Source organism: Paroedura picta, chromosome 6 (genome assembly GCF_049243985.1).
Source record: "Paroedura picta isolate Pp20150507F chromosome 6, Ppicta_v3.0, whole genome shotgun sequence".
Taxonomy (NCBI): Eukaryota; Metazoa; Chordata; class Lepidosauria; order Squamata; family Gekkonidae; genus Paroedura; species Paroedura picta.
The window spans coordinates 15,940,406-15,954,217 of NC_135374.1; the positions used below are offsets into that span (position 1 = coordinate 15,940,406).

General features: G+C 46.0%; 1 protein-coding gene across 5 annotated transcripts in view; it reads right to left on the bottom strand.

The window, feature by feature from the left end:
• Window positions 1–2,165: 2,165 nt before the first annotated feature.
• LOC143839468 (uncharacterized) overlaps window positions 2,166–13,812 on the bottom strand; it is a 197,554-nt gene continuing 185,907 nt past the window's right edge. For 2 of the 5 annotated variants that reach the window (XR_013231719.1, XR_013231716.1), the window contains exon 2: window positions 2,393–3,043. The gene's annotated coding sequence lies outside the window, so the exon portion shown is untranslated. The other 3 variants (XR_013231720.1, XR_013231718.1, XR_013231717.1) reach the window with 3 other exon arrangements.

The following is a 13,812-nucleotide window of genomic DNA, read 5'->3' on the forward strand; positions in this document are numbered from 1 at the left end:
AAAAGGAGTAATTGTTCAGTGCCAAAAATATAAAAAAATAATGGCCAAAAGAAATGACTAGTCTTTGACGTGGCTGTAAATATGGAATAAAGACTTCACACCCAACCGGTATGTGAAACTGCCTGGCAGCTGAGCAATTAATTATGAAGCTAGGGTTGCCAGCTCTGACTGGGAAAATGCTGGGAGATTTTGGGAGTGGAGCCTGGGCCTAGTCTGCACACAAGGGATAATGCATTTTCAATGTGCTTTGGCAGCTGGATTTTCCAGTGCAGAACAGGAAAATCTACTTTTAAAGTGCACTGAAAGTGCATTATCTATTGTGTGCAGACTAGGCCCTGGAGAGGGACCTCAATGGAGACAATGCTATAGAGCAGGGATTACCAAACAGGAATCGTGGGCCCATGGGGACCTGCAGGAGCACGGTCCGTGGGACCACTAAAGTGGCATGGTAGCCAATGATGTGGGCAATGATGGTCCTTCTGGCCAAGTGGGAGGCAGTGTGACAAAGCAAGGAACACTTCTGGGACAACTCAAAGACTGAAAATTGATCCAGGGGCTCCTCCGGGGTCAGAAGGTGGGAAAAGACTAACCAAGGCTATAAAATCACATTTGTTACTAGTCATTTCTCGACCACAGAGGTCACTGTCTGGGAGGGCAAGAGAGACAAAGAACCAGCTCCTGGCTATTATCAGCTGGCAAAAGGGTTTCCATGAAAGGGCACAAGGCAAAGGAAGGCCTCCATGACACCCTGTAGAGCCTGGGAACCGAGATGTCCCTCCCAGTAGTAGTTTAGACCAGGGATCCTCAACCTGTGGCCCTCCAGATGTTCATGGACTACAATTACCATGAGCCCCTGCCAGCATTTGCTGGCAGGGGCTCATGGGAATTGTAGTCCATGAACATCTGGAGGACCACAGGTTGAGGATCCCTGGTTTAGACTGTAGTTTAGACTGTTGTGAAGGAGACTGAAGCTGAGGAGTGGGAGGAGGTGAGGCCCAGCAGTGGGCATTAGTGATGAAGGTGAAATAGAACTCCCACGTTCAGAAGCAGTTTACCTCTGAATGTGGGTTGTTAGGGGCAAGTCTATGGAGCAGATGCTCATTCCATGTGGCAGGTTGGCAGGCAGGCTTCCTAGAAGCCTGAGGCTGGCCATTTTGGAAAACAGGATGTTGAATGATAGACCTTTCGTTTGATGATCCATTGGGGCTCTTCTGAAGGGCCTAGGGGAGAGAATTATTCTGTGGACAGTTCAAAACACAATACAGGAAACTCCTATCCCCGTCCAAATCTTTTAACTAGGCTCTTGACTACTCAAGGGTGTCGAGAGAATTCCTGGATGCAGAGAAGTAAGAAAGGTTGACAAAGGATCTTAAATTCAGACAAAATCAAAAATTGCATTAAAGGAGATGACAGGGACTGAATTGACCTTTCATTGGAATAAAAGCTCCGTTTGATTGGTTGGAGGGCTTCCTGGGAGCCTGAGGATGGCCACTTTGGAAAACAGGACCTTGAATGAAAGACCTTTCACTTAATGATACAGTGGGGATCCTCTTCTGAAAGCCACAGGGGAGGAAATTATTCCATGGCCAGTTAAAAACAGAATTCAGGGACCTCCCATCCCTCCCTGCCGCCACCCCCAGCCTCACCCCCTAATATTATAAGTATACTCTTTGGTACTGAGGGGTGCAGAGAGGATGCCTGGAAGCTTAGAAAAAAGGAAGGTTGAGGTAAGATCCTAAAAGGAGTTGAAAGCTGATGGGGAAATGGATCTGTTAACATGAAATGCTTCTTGAATATCATACCAGGTGCTCTACCTTTCCCTTAGGACACTAACATATTACCCACGTTATAAAATCATGTTTGTTTCTCCTATTCTTTAACATACCAAGCTTCCCTTGGAGATGTCAATAGACAGATGGGGGGGCAATAAATTCCGTCATGAAAACCACACTCCGACCCCCCTCAGACCTGACGGAGTGAGCTTTGACACTGAAACGCTCTTCCCCCAAAAATCTTGTTGAACCCAGTTAAGTCCTCCTGCAAGACTGGAATGGAGCAATACAACTTCTTGCTGTGTGTAAAACATAAAACCTGCGTACAAACATTTAAACCCTAAAATTAAAAAGTTCCAATAATCCAAAATAAATCAGGAGAGAAACTACAGGTGGAAGGAAACAAATTTTATTGCATAGAGTTGCCTTTTAATCATAAATAAGGCTGCATTATAATTAGAACGGTTTGTTTTAATGATGAGCAGAAACATTGAACCCCATGGGAGACATCTGCCAGGGGAAATCTGGCACAGAGACACAGGGAGATTTCCCGAGATGTCCTCTGGATCCTTTTTGTGCCCCTGCTTCTCCAAAAGACCAGCTGGACGCATCCCTGCAAGGCAAAAACAGGGCGGTAAGCAGGGATCGTGGACTCCCCTCCGCCGGCATCCTCCAGGGACATCCACAGCCCTCAGTTGGCCAACATCCACCGGGGTCCGTCAGCCGGCCTCCACGGACTTCCACCTGCGAATGGCCACTGGCTCACATTCACACACACATTCACACCAGTGCGCCGCGCTGAGGGCGGGGAGCCACACAGCAACGGACACACCCCCATTCACTCACACATTCACACACACACATTCACGCCAGTGCGCCGCGCTGAGGGCGGGGAGCCACACAGCAACGGACACACCCCCATTCACTCACACATTCACACCAGTGCCCCATGCTGACGGCGGAAAGCCCCTCAGTTATGGAACACCCCATTCACACACACATTCACACACACACACTCCCCAGCTGCATTCGCCAATTTCCGCCCCCTTCCAACCAGCCGAGTTCTGCCAGCTTCCGTCAGCTAACGTCATCAGGCGCTTCCGACCGTGGCACTCCGCCAGCTTCGAGTTGCCAGTTACCACTGCTTACACTACAAGTTGCCCCACAGAGTGGGACAACTTGCCTTTGGGCGCCTCTCCCCTCCGCAGGATCAGCCTCCTCCTCTCAGCATCCCCTCTGCCGGCCGCCTGGATCCGGGGGCCTGCCTGTGTCTGGGGGGAAAAAAGAGAGAGACGCAGGGCTTGAAGGCCTGCCTGAAAACTGGGGGGCTGTTGGACTCTGGCCAGCGGGAGGGTCCTCCCAGGCTCCCTTCCTGCTCCTTGGGAGGAAGAGCCCCGCACCAGCCATTCAGGGAGGGCAGCAAACGCTTCCTCCCGGATCCCTCGGTTTCTATGGGATCTCAGCCTTCCTCTGGGACGCTCTGGGTGTGTCGCTTGGGTCCCCAGTCCTCAACCTTCCCTTCAAAGCCCCCCTCCTCACCAGGCTGGCCTGCCTGCCTCTGAACTGGCCATCTTCTGCAGCCGGTACTGTCCCCGTGGTAACGAGGCCTCCTTGGGGGAGTTGCCTTGTGATGTCACACAAGGGCATGGTAATGAGCCCCTCCCCCTCATGCCTGTTTCTAAAGCCACAAAAGAATATGGGGTGGGCAAAGGAAGGCCTCCACCACTTGCTGGAGAGCCAGTGGACAGGAACTGAGGGGCTTTTCGCACGCCTTCAAAATCGCACAATGGTTGCCAATTGAAAACGCTACTGATTTGCCATTATGCACAACGTTGTTGACAATCTGCCACACACCTGAAACCGATCCGCAAAAAGCGCTTCCTTGTAGCGCTTTCAGGGAAATCCCCAAAAGTGGATTGACCCTCCAGAAAGCGATACACTCCTGCAACCAATCTGCAACACTAGCGGGAAAGTTCTGTGCGTTATCATTGTTGTGGTTTCTACAAAGTCCCGCCCCCTAGCTCTCTCCTCTGATCTTCCGGCGAAGCGATCGCCATTTTTTTTTCTCCGAGCGAGCGGAGTTCAACCCACCAGCGAGCCTCTGTTTAGAGGCTTCCCCGGCTTCAGTCCCTCCCCAGAGCTGTTTAGTCACTAAGCACAAACAACAGAGAAGCCCGTTTGCTGATGTATTTTCCCTTTATTTTTTACACTGTTTTCCGCCGAAAATCGGGCCCGTGAGGGGGGGGGATTTTTTTTTTCACTCGGGGGGAGTGTGGCAACGATGAAACGACAGCTCAAACACACCTGCCAGCTGGATGGGTCTCTCCGTTGCAACGAATCAACGCATATTCGTTGCAACGTGTGTGTGGTTTTTTTTTTAAACCTTTCTTAAAGGGAAAGGGGCTGTTTGGGAGCATTCTAACGGCTGCCCATTGGCTGCTTGACGGCCAGGGGCAGGACGAGCTCGGCAATAGCGCTTCCTTTCTAGCGATTTTTGCTGAGACCGGAAGCTTGTGGGAAACGATGGAAACGCAACTGGATTCCACTACAAAGTCAGGTATGCATAATGACGAATTCCACTATTTTAAATGGCGATTTTTTGTTCAGCAAACAATTTGCTACAAGGATTCCGGTGCGGAAAGCCCCAGAGATGTCCCTCCCAGTAGTTTAGACTGTTCTGAAGAAGTTTGAGGCAGGGGACTGGGAGTTCGTGTGTCCCAGCGGTGGTCATTAGTTATAGTTCAATAGTTCAAGAGAACTCCCACGTTCAGAGGCAGTTTACCTTTCCATGGCAGATTATCATTATGTTTGGCTGGAGGTCTTCCTAGATGGGGAGGGAATTATTTTATGTACAGTTAAAACACAATACAGGTAACTCCTATCCCCCCCCCCCCCCAATATTTTAAGTACACTCTTGACTTCTCAAGGTTGTGAGAATTCCTGGATGTGGAGAAGTAAGAAATACTGACGAAGGATCTTAAAAAGTGCAGGAAGCTGAGGGGAAAATATACCTGTGAACATTCTCTTTCCTGATCTTAAACTTCCCTTTGGCCTTTAGTATTGAACACTAGGCTCTAAAATTATGTTTCTTTCAAATATCTGTGACATAATAAGCTTTTTTGGAGATGTCAGTAGAGGGGGGGGGGGCTCAATTAGTTCCATCATGGAAACCACTCTCAAAAATCCCAATCCCATCCGATGGAGGGAGCTTTGACACTCCAACCCTCCTCCCCTGAAACCTTGTTGATCTCCTGTAAATTCCTCTCATCTATAGTTATCACACTGGTGGCCACATCGAGATAGTAAAACAGGATTTATTTATACTATTTATATTGGCATTTGTTCTCCTCTCCTCCCAGCAGGCTGGGTCAGATTGGCTTCCATCGCTTGAAAACTGCAAATGTAGAAGAAGAAAATTTGGTTCTTATATGTTGCTTTTCTCTACCCGAAGGAGGCTCAAAGGGGCTTACAGTCACCTTCCCTTTCCTCTCCCCACAACAGGCATCCTGTGAGGGAGGTGAGGCTGAGAGAGCCCTGATATCACTGCTCGGTCAGAACAGAGCCCAAGGTCACCCAGCTGGCTGCATGTGGGGGAGTGCAGAATCAAACCCGGCATGCCAGATTAGAAGTCCGCACTCCTAACCACTACACCAAACCATGTGGTACAATTTATCTATGAATTAACATTAAAGATATTAAAACCAATTCATCCATGCATGTTTAGTATTTCCGCTGACAGAGCTTTGATGCTTTTATTTACAATACTCTTGTCTACGTATTCTGCCTTTTCCGTGCATTCCTGTTTAATATGGCCATAATTATTACCATGTCCCTCAACCAACCCACGACAGGAAGCAGTTTGATCTCTGGTGAGCTATTTTAAATACTTCTTTCTGTCTTACACACAGATACCTCAACATTCTCCTTTTTGGAAAACGAAGTGGACAAGCAGTCACGGAATACATTTCAGTCTTACTGTGGTAGTGTGGATTTCCTGTCAGGGGCCGAGTCCTGTCTGGAATTCGGAGTTTGGAATCAACGGCTGTAGATATAGGCCTATCTACTTCCTCCCTGTTAGTAGTTAGCGTGTCTGTTAAAAAATAGCTCGTCGGTGTTCAGATGATTTCCTGTCATCTAGTTTGGCCAAAAATGTACCGTTTCTTGTATTACTAAGTTTGTGATGACCCCACCTGTCACCATCACACTCTCTTCTTTCAATTATATACTTCAGCATTATTTTTTGAAAAGGTGGTTTGACATTGCTTGGCTCTGTTGTAACCCTGGCCTTCCTTAGAGGCCTCCCATCCAAATACTAACCTGGGCTGACCCAGTTTAGCTTCTGAGACCAGGCTAGGCTGGGCCACCCGGGTCAGTTGCACATCTCCCACTGAATCTTTGCCCACTGCAGGAAAGTCTAGGCAAATGCCATGAACTCAGTTCATGCCACGTTTTAACCAGATAAAACAAACATCACTGCAACTACATTCTAATGGCTTCATAACCTTGGGCATGCAAGTTAAGCCATGTCACTGCAGACCACTTGGCTTGGTGCAAAGGGCAAGTTCTCTACCCAAGCAACTACTGAAGTTAGGGGCACTGGACAGTGCATTGCCTCCTGGACCCAAATTTTGCCTCCTGGACCCAAATTTTTAAATCTCACTATGCATGCTAACCTTGTGTAACTTGTGTATCCACATTCCTCACAATTTATTTTAATTGGGATTCTGTGACTGTTAGTAATATATAATGTAACTAGAGGCAAAGCCCATTGTATGCGGAAATACAATGGGCGCTAGCCTTTCCCCACAGGGAGCCCCTGGCAGCCGCGCAGAGCGCAGCTGCCGGAGGCTCCCTTGTCGGCAGGGCGGGAATCGGCCGGGCCAATCGTCTGTCCGGAGGAAGGGGCCAATCGGCACCCTTCCTCATCCTGGACAGAGCCCGCCCTAACTCCTCCCCCTAAGCCCTTACAGCTTTATTCTTTACAGCCACGGGCGCTGCGGGCTGTGTAAAGATTTTGAATTCTACTTTCTGGTCCCAAGACAAGATAGCTGCCAGCTTAGCTTCTACTTGTATGAAAGTTTCACACTGGTATGGAGACAGATGGGGCCGGCAGTAAATAGTAGGGTGTGAGCCGTGGATCATTGGCTTTGACAGTTTTATTTTTTATATGTCTTTGTGAACTACAAATGGGTTTGAGGGGTCTGATTGCCTGGTTTAGCAGGGAATTATCATGTGGCTGTGTGTGGATGCTGTGACACAGTTTACTAATGTAACAGGATTAACTTTTGCTTATATATTCCCACTGTCATGATGGTCAGTTCATAGTTTGAGGAAGAGTGCTTGCACTCGGAAGCTCACTCCTTGAATAAACCTTTGTTGGTCTTAAAGGTGCTACTGGACTCTGATTTTATTGTACAAACCCCCAAGGCATTGCTTGGACTCAAGATGTTTCCAGCCAAGTACAGCCTTCATCTTCCTTCCTTCCTCTATTCACTGGCACACAAATGAATTTACAGGTAGATGTTGCATTGCAAAGCACCTAGCCCTGACATATTATATTCCACTATACCCGGGAAGGTTTGTAGCATTGGCAAAGTGGTATTTCAAAGAGGTTTCCCCCTCCCCCCCAAGTACTGCTCACTGAGGAACCTCTGATAGTCTGCAGGGTAACCCCAAGCTTCCCCAGAATGCAAGTTGGGTGCTACTCTTGCATTATAATGATTTCCTCATGAGCTCAAATGCAGCCTGTACCCAAATCCTTCCTTTGGGGGAAAATAGTTTTTCTCCAGGTGGTAAAGTCATCAAAGCCATTAAAATGTTGGAAGGATCAAAGGTTTACCTCTTTGCATCATTAATTCACAATTATCCAGCTAAGGTGTAATTTCTGTACAATTTAATATGGATTCAACCCACACAGAATGTCAATTCAAAGTATGAGACATTCAACAAGGTAGCAATAAAAACAAGGGCAGGAACACGAAATTAGGAAACTATTTGCTTACTTTAAAAAAAAATCCTTTTAATAAATTATGTAATAATACATTTTTATTTATATCCCGTCTTTCCGAATCACTCAGGGTGGGTAACAATATGCCTAATATGCAGTATGCATAAGAGCTCTGCCTGAATAGCCATATTTCTACTGAGATTCAAATCTCATGTTATGGTTATTTAATAATAATAACAACCGCAACAATGTAACAGTACCTAATTGCACCTAGAGACACATTACAACCAATTGTCTTTTAATATTATCATTTATTATCACCATGCTGAATAATTTGGTCCCCCCTCCGCAACAAATGCTTCTGACTTCCAACTGACCATCATTCCTTCCTTTGCTACTTTGCAAAGCCCCAGTAAAGACAAGATGAAGGGAGTGTAAATGTAACTAACACCCAGCTTTTAGTCTTGCTGCAATCCACAAAGTGCCTTTGGTGCAAATGGAAATTAAGCCTGCTGGGAATGGGTATACAGACTAAGTTAGGGTAACTTTTCCTGTGAAATGAATTTGTTTTTCTGATAAAGAACATCCTTAAAGAAAAAGGACAAGTTTCTGCAAAAGCCCCCCCCCAGTTTTCCACCTTGCTTTCCCTCAACTTGGATGATAAAATGAAGATTCACTTTCTGAATCTTAAATGTGAGATATGACCTTGAAAGAAAGAGGATGACTCTCACGTTGGAAAGGAGAAGAGCCCCAAAGTTCACAGCACAGTAGATGAACATTTCTTCTTTGACAGCTGTGCCCAAATATGACCCATCTCTCAAATCTTCTTGCCTCAACATATAACACTGTTAACATTGACTTAGTCCAGAGTCCCCACTGGGATGCCAGTCAAGCTTTGCTTGGCTAAAGTCTGTAGAAAGTTATGGCTGCCTCACACGTGTAAGAAAGAGGATTGTGTGAGGTGGGTGAGGCTGAGAGAGCCATGATATTACTGCTTGGACAGGACAGCTTTATCAGTGCTGTGGCGAGCCCAAGGTCACCCAGCTGGCTGCATGTGGGGGAGCGCGGAATCCAACCTGGCTCTCCAGATTAGAAGTCGGCGCTCCTTACCCCTACACCAAGCTGGCATAAAAACAGGTCATTTTAGTATAATAGGAGAAAGGAGAGGGCTGGTCTTGGCATTAGACTCTGTCTGTGAGGTAACCTTTGTTCTTAGGATCTGATGGCACAGTACAGCCTTTCTCAAATTTTTACTGTTGAGAACCCCCTGAAACAATCTACAGGCTTCAAGAAACCCAAGAGGTGGAACAATCAGGACAGTGGAAGTTCATTCTGTGACCTCAACTTTAGAGAGAAATTTCAGTAACCTGTGAGATATGATATTGAATATATCAAGGATGTTTTTGTTACACATTTTACTTTGGATATTGGGGCCCAGCACATGACTCTTGGGCATTACTGTGCAAAGATCATACATATTTTAAGTTACTCTCTTTTCACACGAAACCATTAAATGTTTTTAGCAGAACTCAGAAATGCTGCAAAAAGCTCTATGGTTTCTTTGCCTGCTGTTGAAAGGTAGCTTGAGACGAAACACTTTAAATTCTTGGTGAGAGAAGAGAATATTGATACACACTGTAAAAAAACCAAGTAGGATAAAGTGGAGCTCTGGTGCAAAGCCTGTGAAAACCGTTTGGCTTATGGGCCGCAAGAGAACTCATAAACATCTCTGAGTTATTTAGCAGACAAAAAATTTCATCTTCACTTAATGCAGCTTATGTGATAAGATGAATACTTCAGAGAGAAACAGGACGTGGGGAAACAGCATGAAGGTGGTTTCAGAAAGAACTCTAAAATTGGGACATTTCTACCCAGAAAAGAACAAATCCCTGTTCAGTCATTCAAAGCAAACAAAACTCTACAGAAGGGAGAGGGATCATGCCAGCTTCCCCTCACCATGAACAGCTAAGCTTATAAGCAACTCTTTGCAATGAATCTTACATGCATACATTTCTAGGCTTTGCAACTGAGAATGCTGCAAAAATGGCACCCAATAATGCATGAAAAGCACTGTACTTTATTACTATTATTATTACTACCACTACCACTACCACTACCACTACCACTACCACTACCACTACCACTACCACTACCACTACCACTCTGATAGGTGCTAATCCAACCTCCTCCTAAAATGAAGGAGTCTATCACCTTCTAAGGCAGCATATTCTATCTACAAATAGCCCTCACCACCAGAAAATGCTGTCTAATATTCAAGTGTAACCCCCTTTCCTATAATTTGAACCCATTGCTTCTAGTCCTGGGGCTAGTCCGCACTCTCGTTTTTCCCCACTGTATATCTTGCTGAATTCTGATTGATTTGAACCTGTATTTACAGCTTTCCTTTTCCCCAATTTTAAACACAGTGCCCTTCTTCATTTGGATTGTCCCAATTTTTGGTCTCCTTCCCGCTTGATTTGGGGGGGAGGGGTTGGGTGAAGCTCCAGCCAGCATCACAAGGCTGGGGAGTGCTTTATTTCCTGCCTTTTGACTCCCAACGATACAGCCAGAGCAAGTTGGGGAAGGGGCAAGTGGAGCATGAGGCTGTTTGTTTATCTTTCTTTTCCTGCAGAAGCAGGATAGGGGAAGGGGAGGGGAGGCAGCAGCCTCACAAAGAGGGAAAAGTAACTCCAAGAAGCAAATCTCTGCTCATAGAAGTGTGGGCTTTTGGAGTGCAGTCATTTTAAAACAGAGCCCAAAATGAAGGCAAAAATAAGTCTTGTGAGAGAATGGCAACCGGAAGCCAGGCAGTCTTTGAATTCATGCCCTGACCAATCTGCTATGTCATGCTCTGACCAATTCATGCCCTGACCAATCTGCTTCGCTATTGTTGTTGTTGTTGATGTTAATTGGGGGTTTTATGGGGATTTTATTGTGTTTTAACTGTTAATGTTGTATACCGCCCTGAGACCTATTTGGAGAAGGGCGGTCTAAAAATTAAATAATAATAATAATAATAATAATAATAATAATAATAATGATGATGATGATGATGATGATGATGATGATGTCAGCGTTGGAGGCACAGGGCAGGAAGTTAATCTGGCAAAAGGCAGAACATCTATACTTCATACTAGGGCTCTCAGAGCTTTCCTAAAATTTAGCAACTTATACCCGCTCCTGGATATCGCATGGGAAAGGTAGTGTTACCGCAGATCAGTCATAAATGTTGCAGAGGGAAGATTTAAAGCGCTAAATATCACAATGGAAATCAGATAAAGTGTAGATGACTTTCTTTAATTCGGGGTCACCGGTGATAAAAAGCCCAGTGCAAATTCACCCTTGGTCTCTAAATCCGCAGTAAACAATTTAGCCAAACAAGACATGACAGCAGCCAAAGTACCATTTAGCCACTTCAAAAGGTGCAGAGGGGATGTCCGATTTCATATATTCCCATGAAATATTTACAACATTGAGGCCACAGGTCTCCAACAGGTAGCACTTGAGCTACTAGCAGTTTAGGGGCTACTGCAGATCTTGCATTCTCTAAATTAATCCAGAAAAAGCATTTTAAAAAACTATCCCTTTACAAATACCGTATTTGCCGGCTTATAAGACGACTGGGCGTATAAGACGACCCCCCAACATTTCCACTCAAAATATAGAGTTAGTAACATTACATTACAGTACTATGGGCCACTATGGGCAACTATGTCTATCCCAACTGAAGTGCACCCGGCGTATAGGACGCCCCCCCCCCCCTCACTTGGAGGCATGTTTTTCAGCGGAAAAACGTAGTCTTATATGCCAGCAAACACTGTACATTTCATAGGGGTTTTCCTCTGTGCTGATTACCTAATAACTTCATCTCTGGTGTTCTCCCTGGCCCGTGTTCCGTGTGTAGGATAGAACAAAAGTTGACAGTGAATTATTCAGAAGTAGTTCTTACTGCAGAAAAGGCCTGTGATTTAAGCAGATTTACCCATGGAGTTCCCCTGCAATGACTAATGCATGATGCAGAGAGAAGGAGGGAAAGAGCTGGGCTCACGGTAAGAGGAAGTGTGCCTAGATATTTTAGAGAACTTGCTATGAAGGCTGATATTTTCAGCAGCAGCCCTCGATCAAAGAGCAAGTCTAGTTCCGCCTTTGTTTTTCGGAAGTTGGCCGGGACACCCAGTTCCAATGACACGATAACCATTAGGAGTATACGAGTGTGAGCACAAACCTGTCCCTCTGCCTTTTTCCCACTCACATGCAAGCGGACATACTTCAGCAACAAAAATGTTGTTTCTCATAAGGCAGCCATTGCGGAGTCCTCCTTGGAGCACCTGACTCGAATCTGGGAGGAGAGGGTTCAACCCTCCAGTCAACTCACCAGTTTGGTGTAGTGGTTAGGAGTGCGGACTTCTAATCTGGCATGCCGGATTCGATTCTGCGCTCCCCCACATGCAGCCAGCTGGGTGACCTTGGGCTCGCCACAGCACTGATAAAACTGTTCTGACCGAGCAGTGATATCAGGGCTCTCTCAGCCTCACCCACCTCACAGGGTGTCTGTTGTGGGGAGAGGAAAGGGAAGGCGACTGTAAGCCACTTTGAGACTCCTTCGGGTAGAGGAAAGCGGCATATAAGAACCAACTCTTTTTCTTCTTCAGTAATCTCAGGGCTCTCTCAGCCTCACCCACCTCACAGGGTGTCTGTTGTGGGGAGAGGAAAGGGAAGGCGACTGTAAGCCACTTTGAGACTCCTTCGGGTAGAGGAAAGCGGCATATAAGAACCAACTCTTTTTCTTCTTCAGTAATCTCAGGGCTCTCTCAGCCTCACCCACCTCACAGGGTGTCTGTTGTGGGGAGAGGAAAGGGAAGGCGACTGTAAGCCACTTTGAGACTCCTTCGGGTAGAGGAAAGCGGCATATAAGAACCAACTCTTTTTCTTCTTCAGTAATCTCAGGGCTCTCTCAGCCTCACCCACCTCACAGGGTGTCTGTTATGGGGAGAGGAATGGGAAGGTGACTGTAAGCCGCTTTGAGCCTCCTTTGGGTAGGGAAAAGCGGCATATAAGAACCAACTCTTCTTCTTCTTCTTCATACCATGGGCCTGTCATTCCCTGTCAGCCTAGCTAGCTCACAGGGTTGTTGTGAAGATAAAACAGGGGAAATGAAGAAGGAGAGTTGGTTTTTATACCCCGCTTTACACTACCTGAGGGAGTCTCAAAGCGGGAGGAGTTCTTCCTAGCCACAATTTTCAGCTCCCTTTACAATTGCATTGTTAGCATCCTACTTTTAATACCCTGGGATGTTATGAGGGTTCCGTCCCATGAAGCATATAGTACAGAAAAAGTGAGTGTAATGGTTTATTGCCGAAACTGGTGAAGGAAGAGGACTGCCAGCAGGAGTTCTCCTACCCATCTAGAGGAAGGAGGAGGAGCTTGTTTTTATGCTCTGCTTCTCTCTATTCAAAGGAATCCCAAAGTGGCTTAGAAAAACCCTTCCCTTTCTTTCCCCAAAACAGACACTCTGTGAGGTAGTGCGACTGGCCCAAGGTCACCCAGCTGGCTGCATGTGGAGGAACAGAGAATCAAATCCATCTTTCCAGGTTACAGGCTGCCGTCTTCCCCACTACGCCACACTGGCTCTCTTAGCTCTCTGAAAGCTATGAATGCTGTTTTATGCTCTTGTGAAGAAGGGTGGGATAAAAAAAAATCCGTGTTAAATAAGATGATATGATTCCCCCCCCTATCAATTTAAGTTTACTCCACCATTTCATAAAGCTGCTTGTTTGCATTTAGTGTGTGTTATCGCTTATATTTCCACCTTCTGTTTGGTATTTATCTCCAATATGGTTTGTTTTTCTCAAAACTCTGCCTCGCTCAGTGCTATCTCTGAAATGTATTAACATCCTACGGATTCCTTTTGTCCAGATTACTTATCGAGAGTCTTAAATTGGGTTTACACGCTGTTGCGTAACCCCCACTGGCTCTTTTCTGAGCAGTTTATCCCTAAGCTTTATTTACAGTCTTGAGGTCATTTTTCATCCCCCCCGGCAGTGTTCATAACCACTGCCTTATAGAAAGGCATCTTCCAACATTGTTTCATGG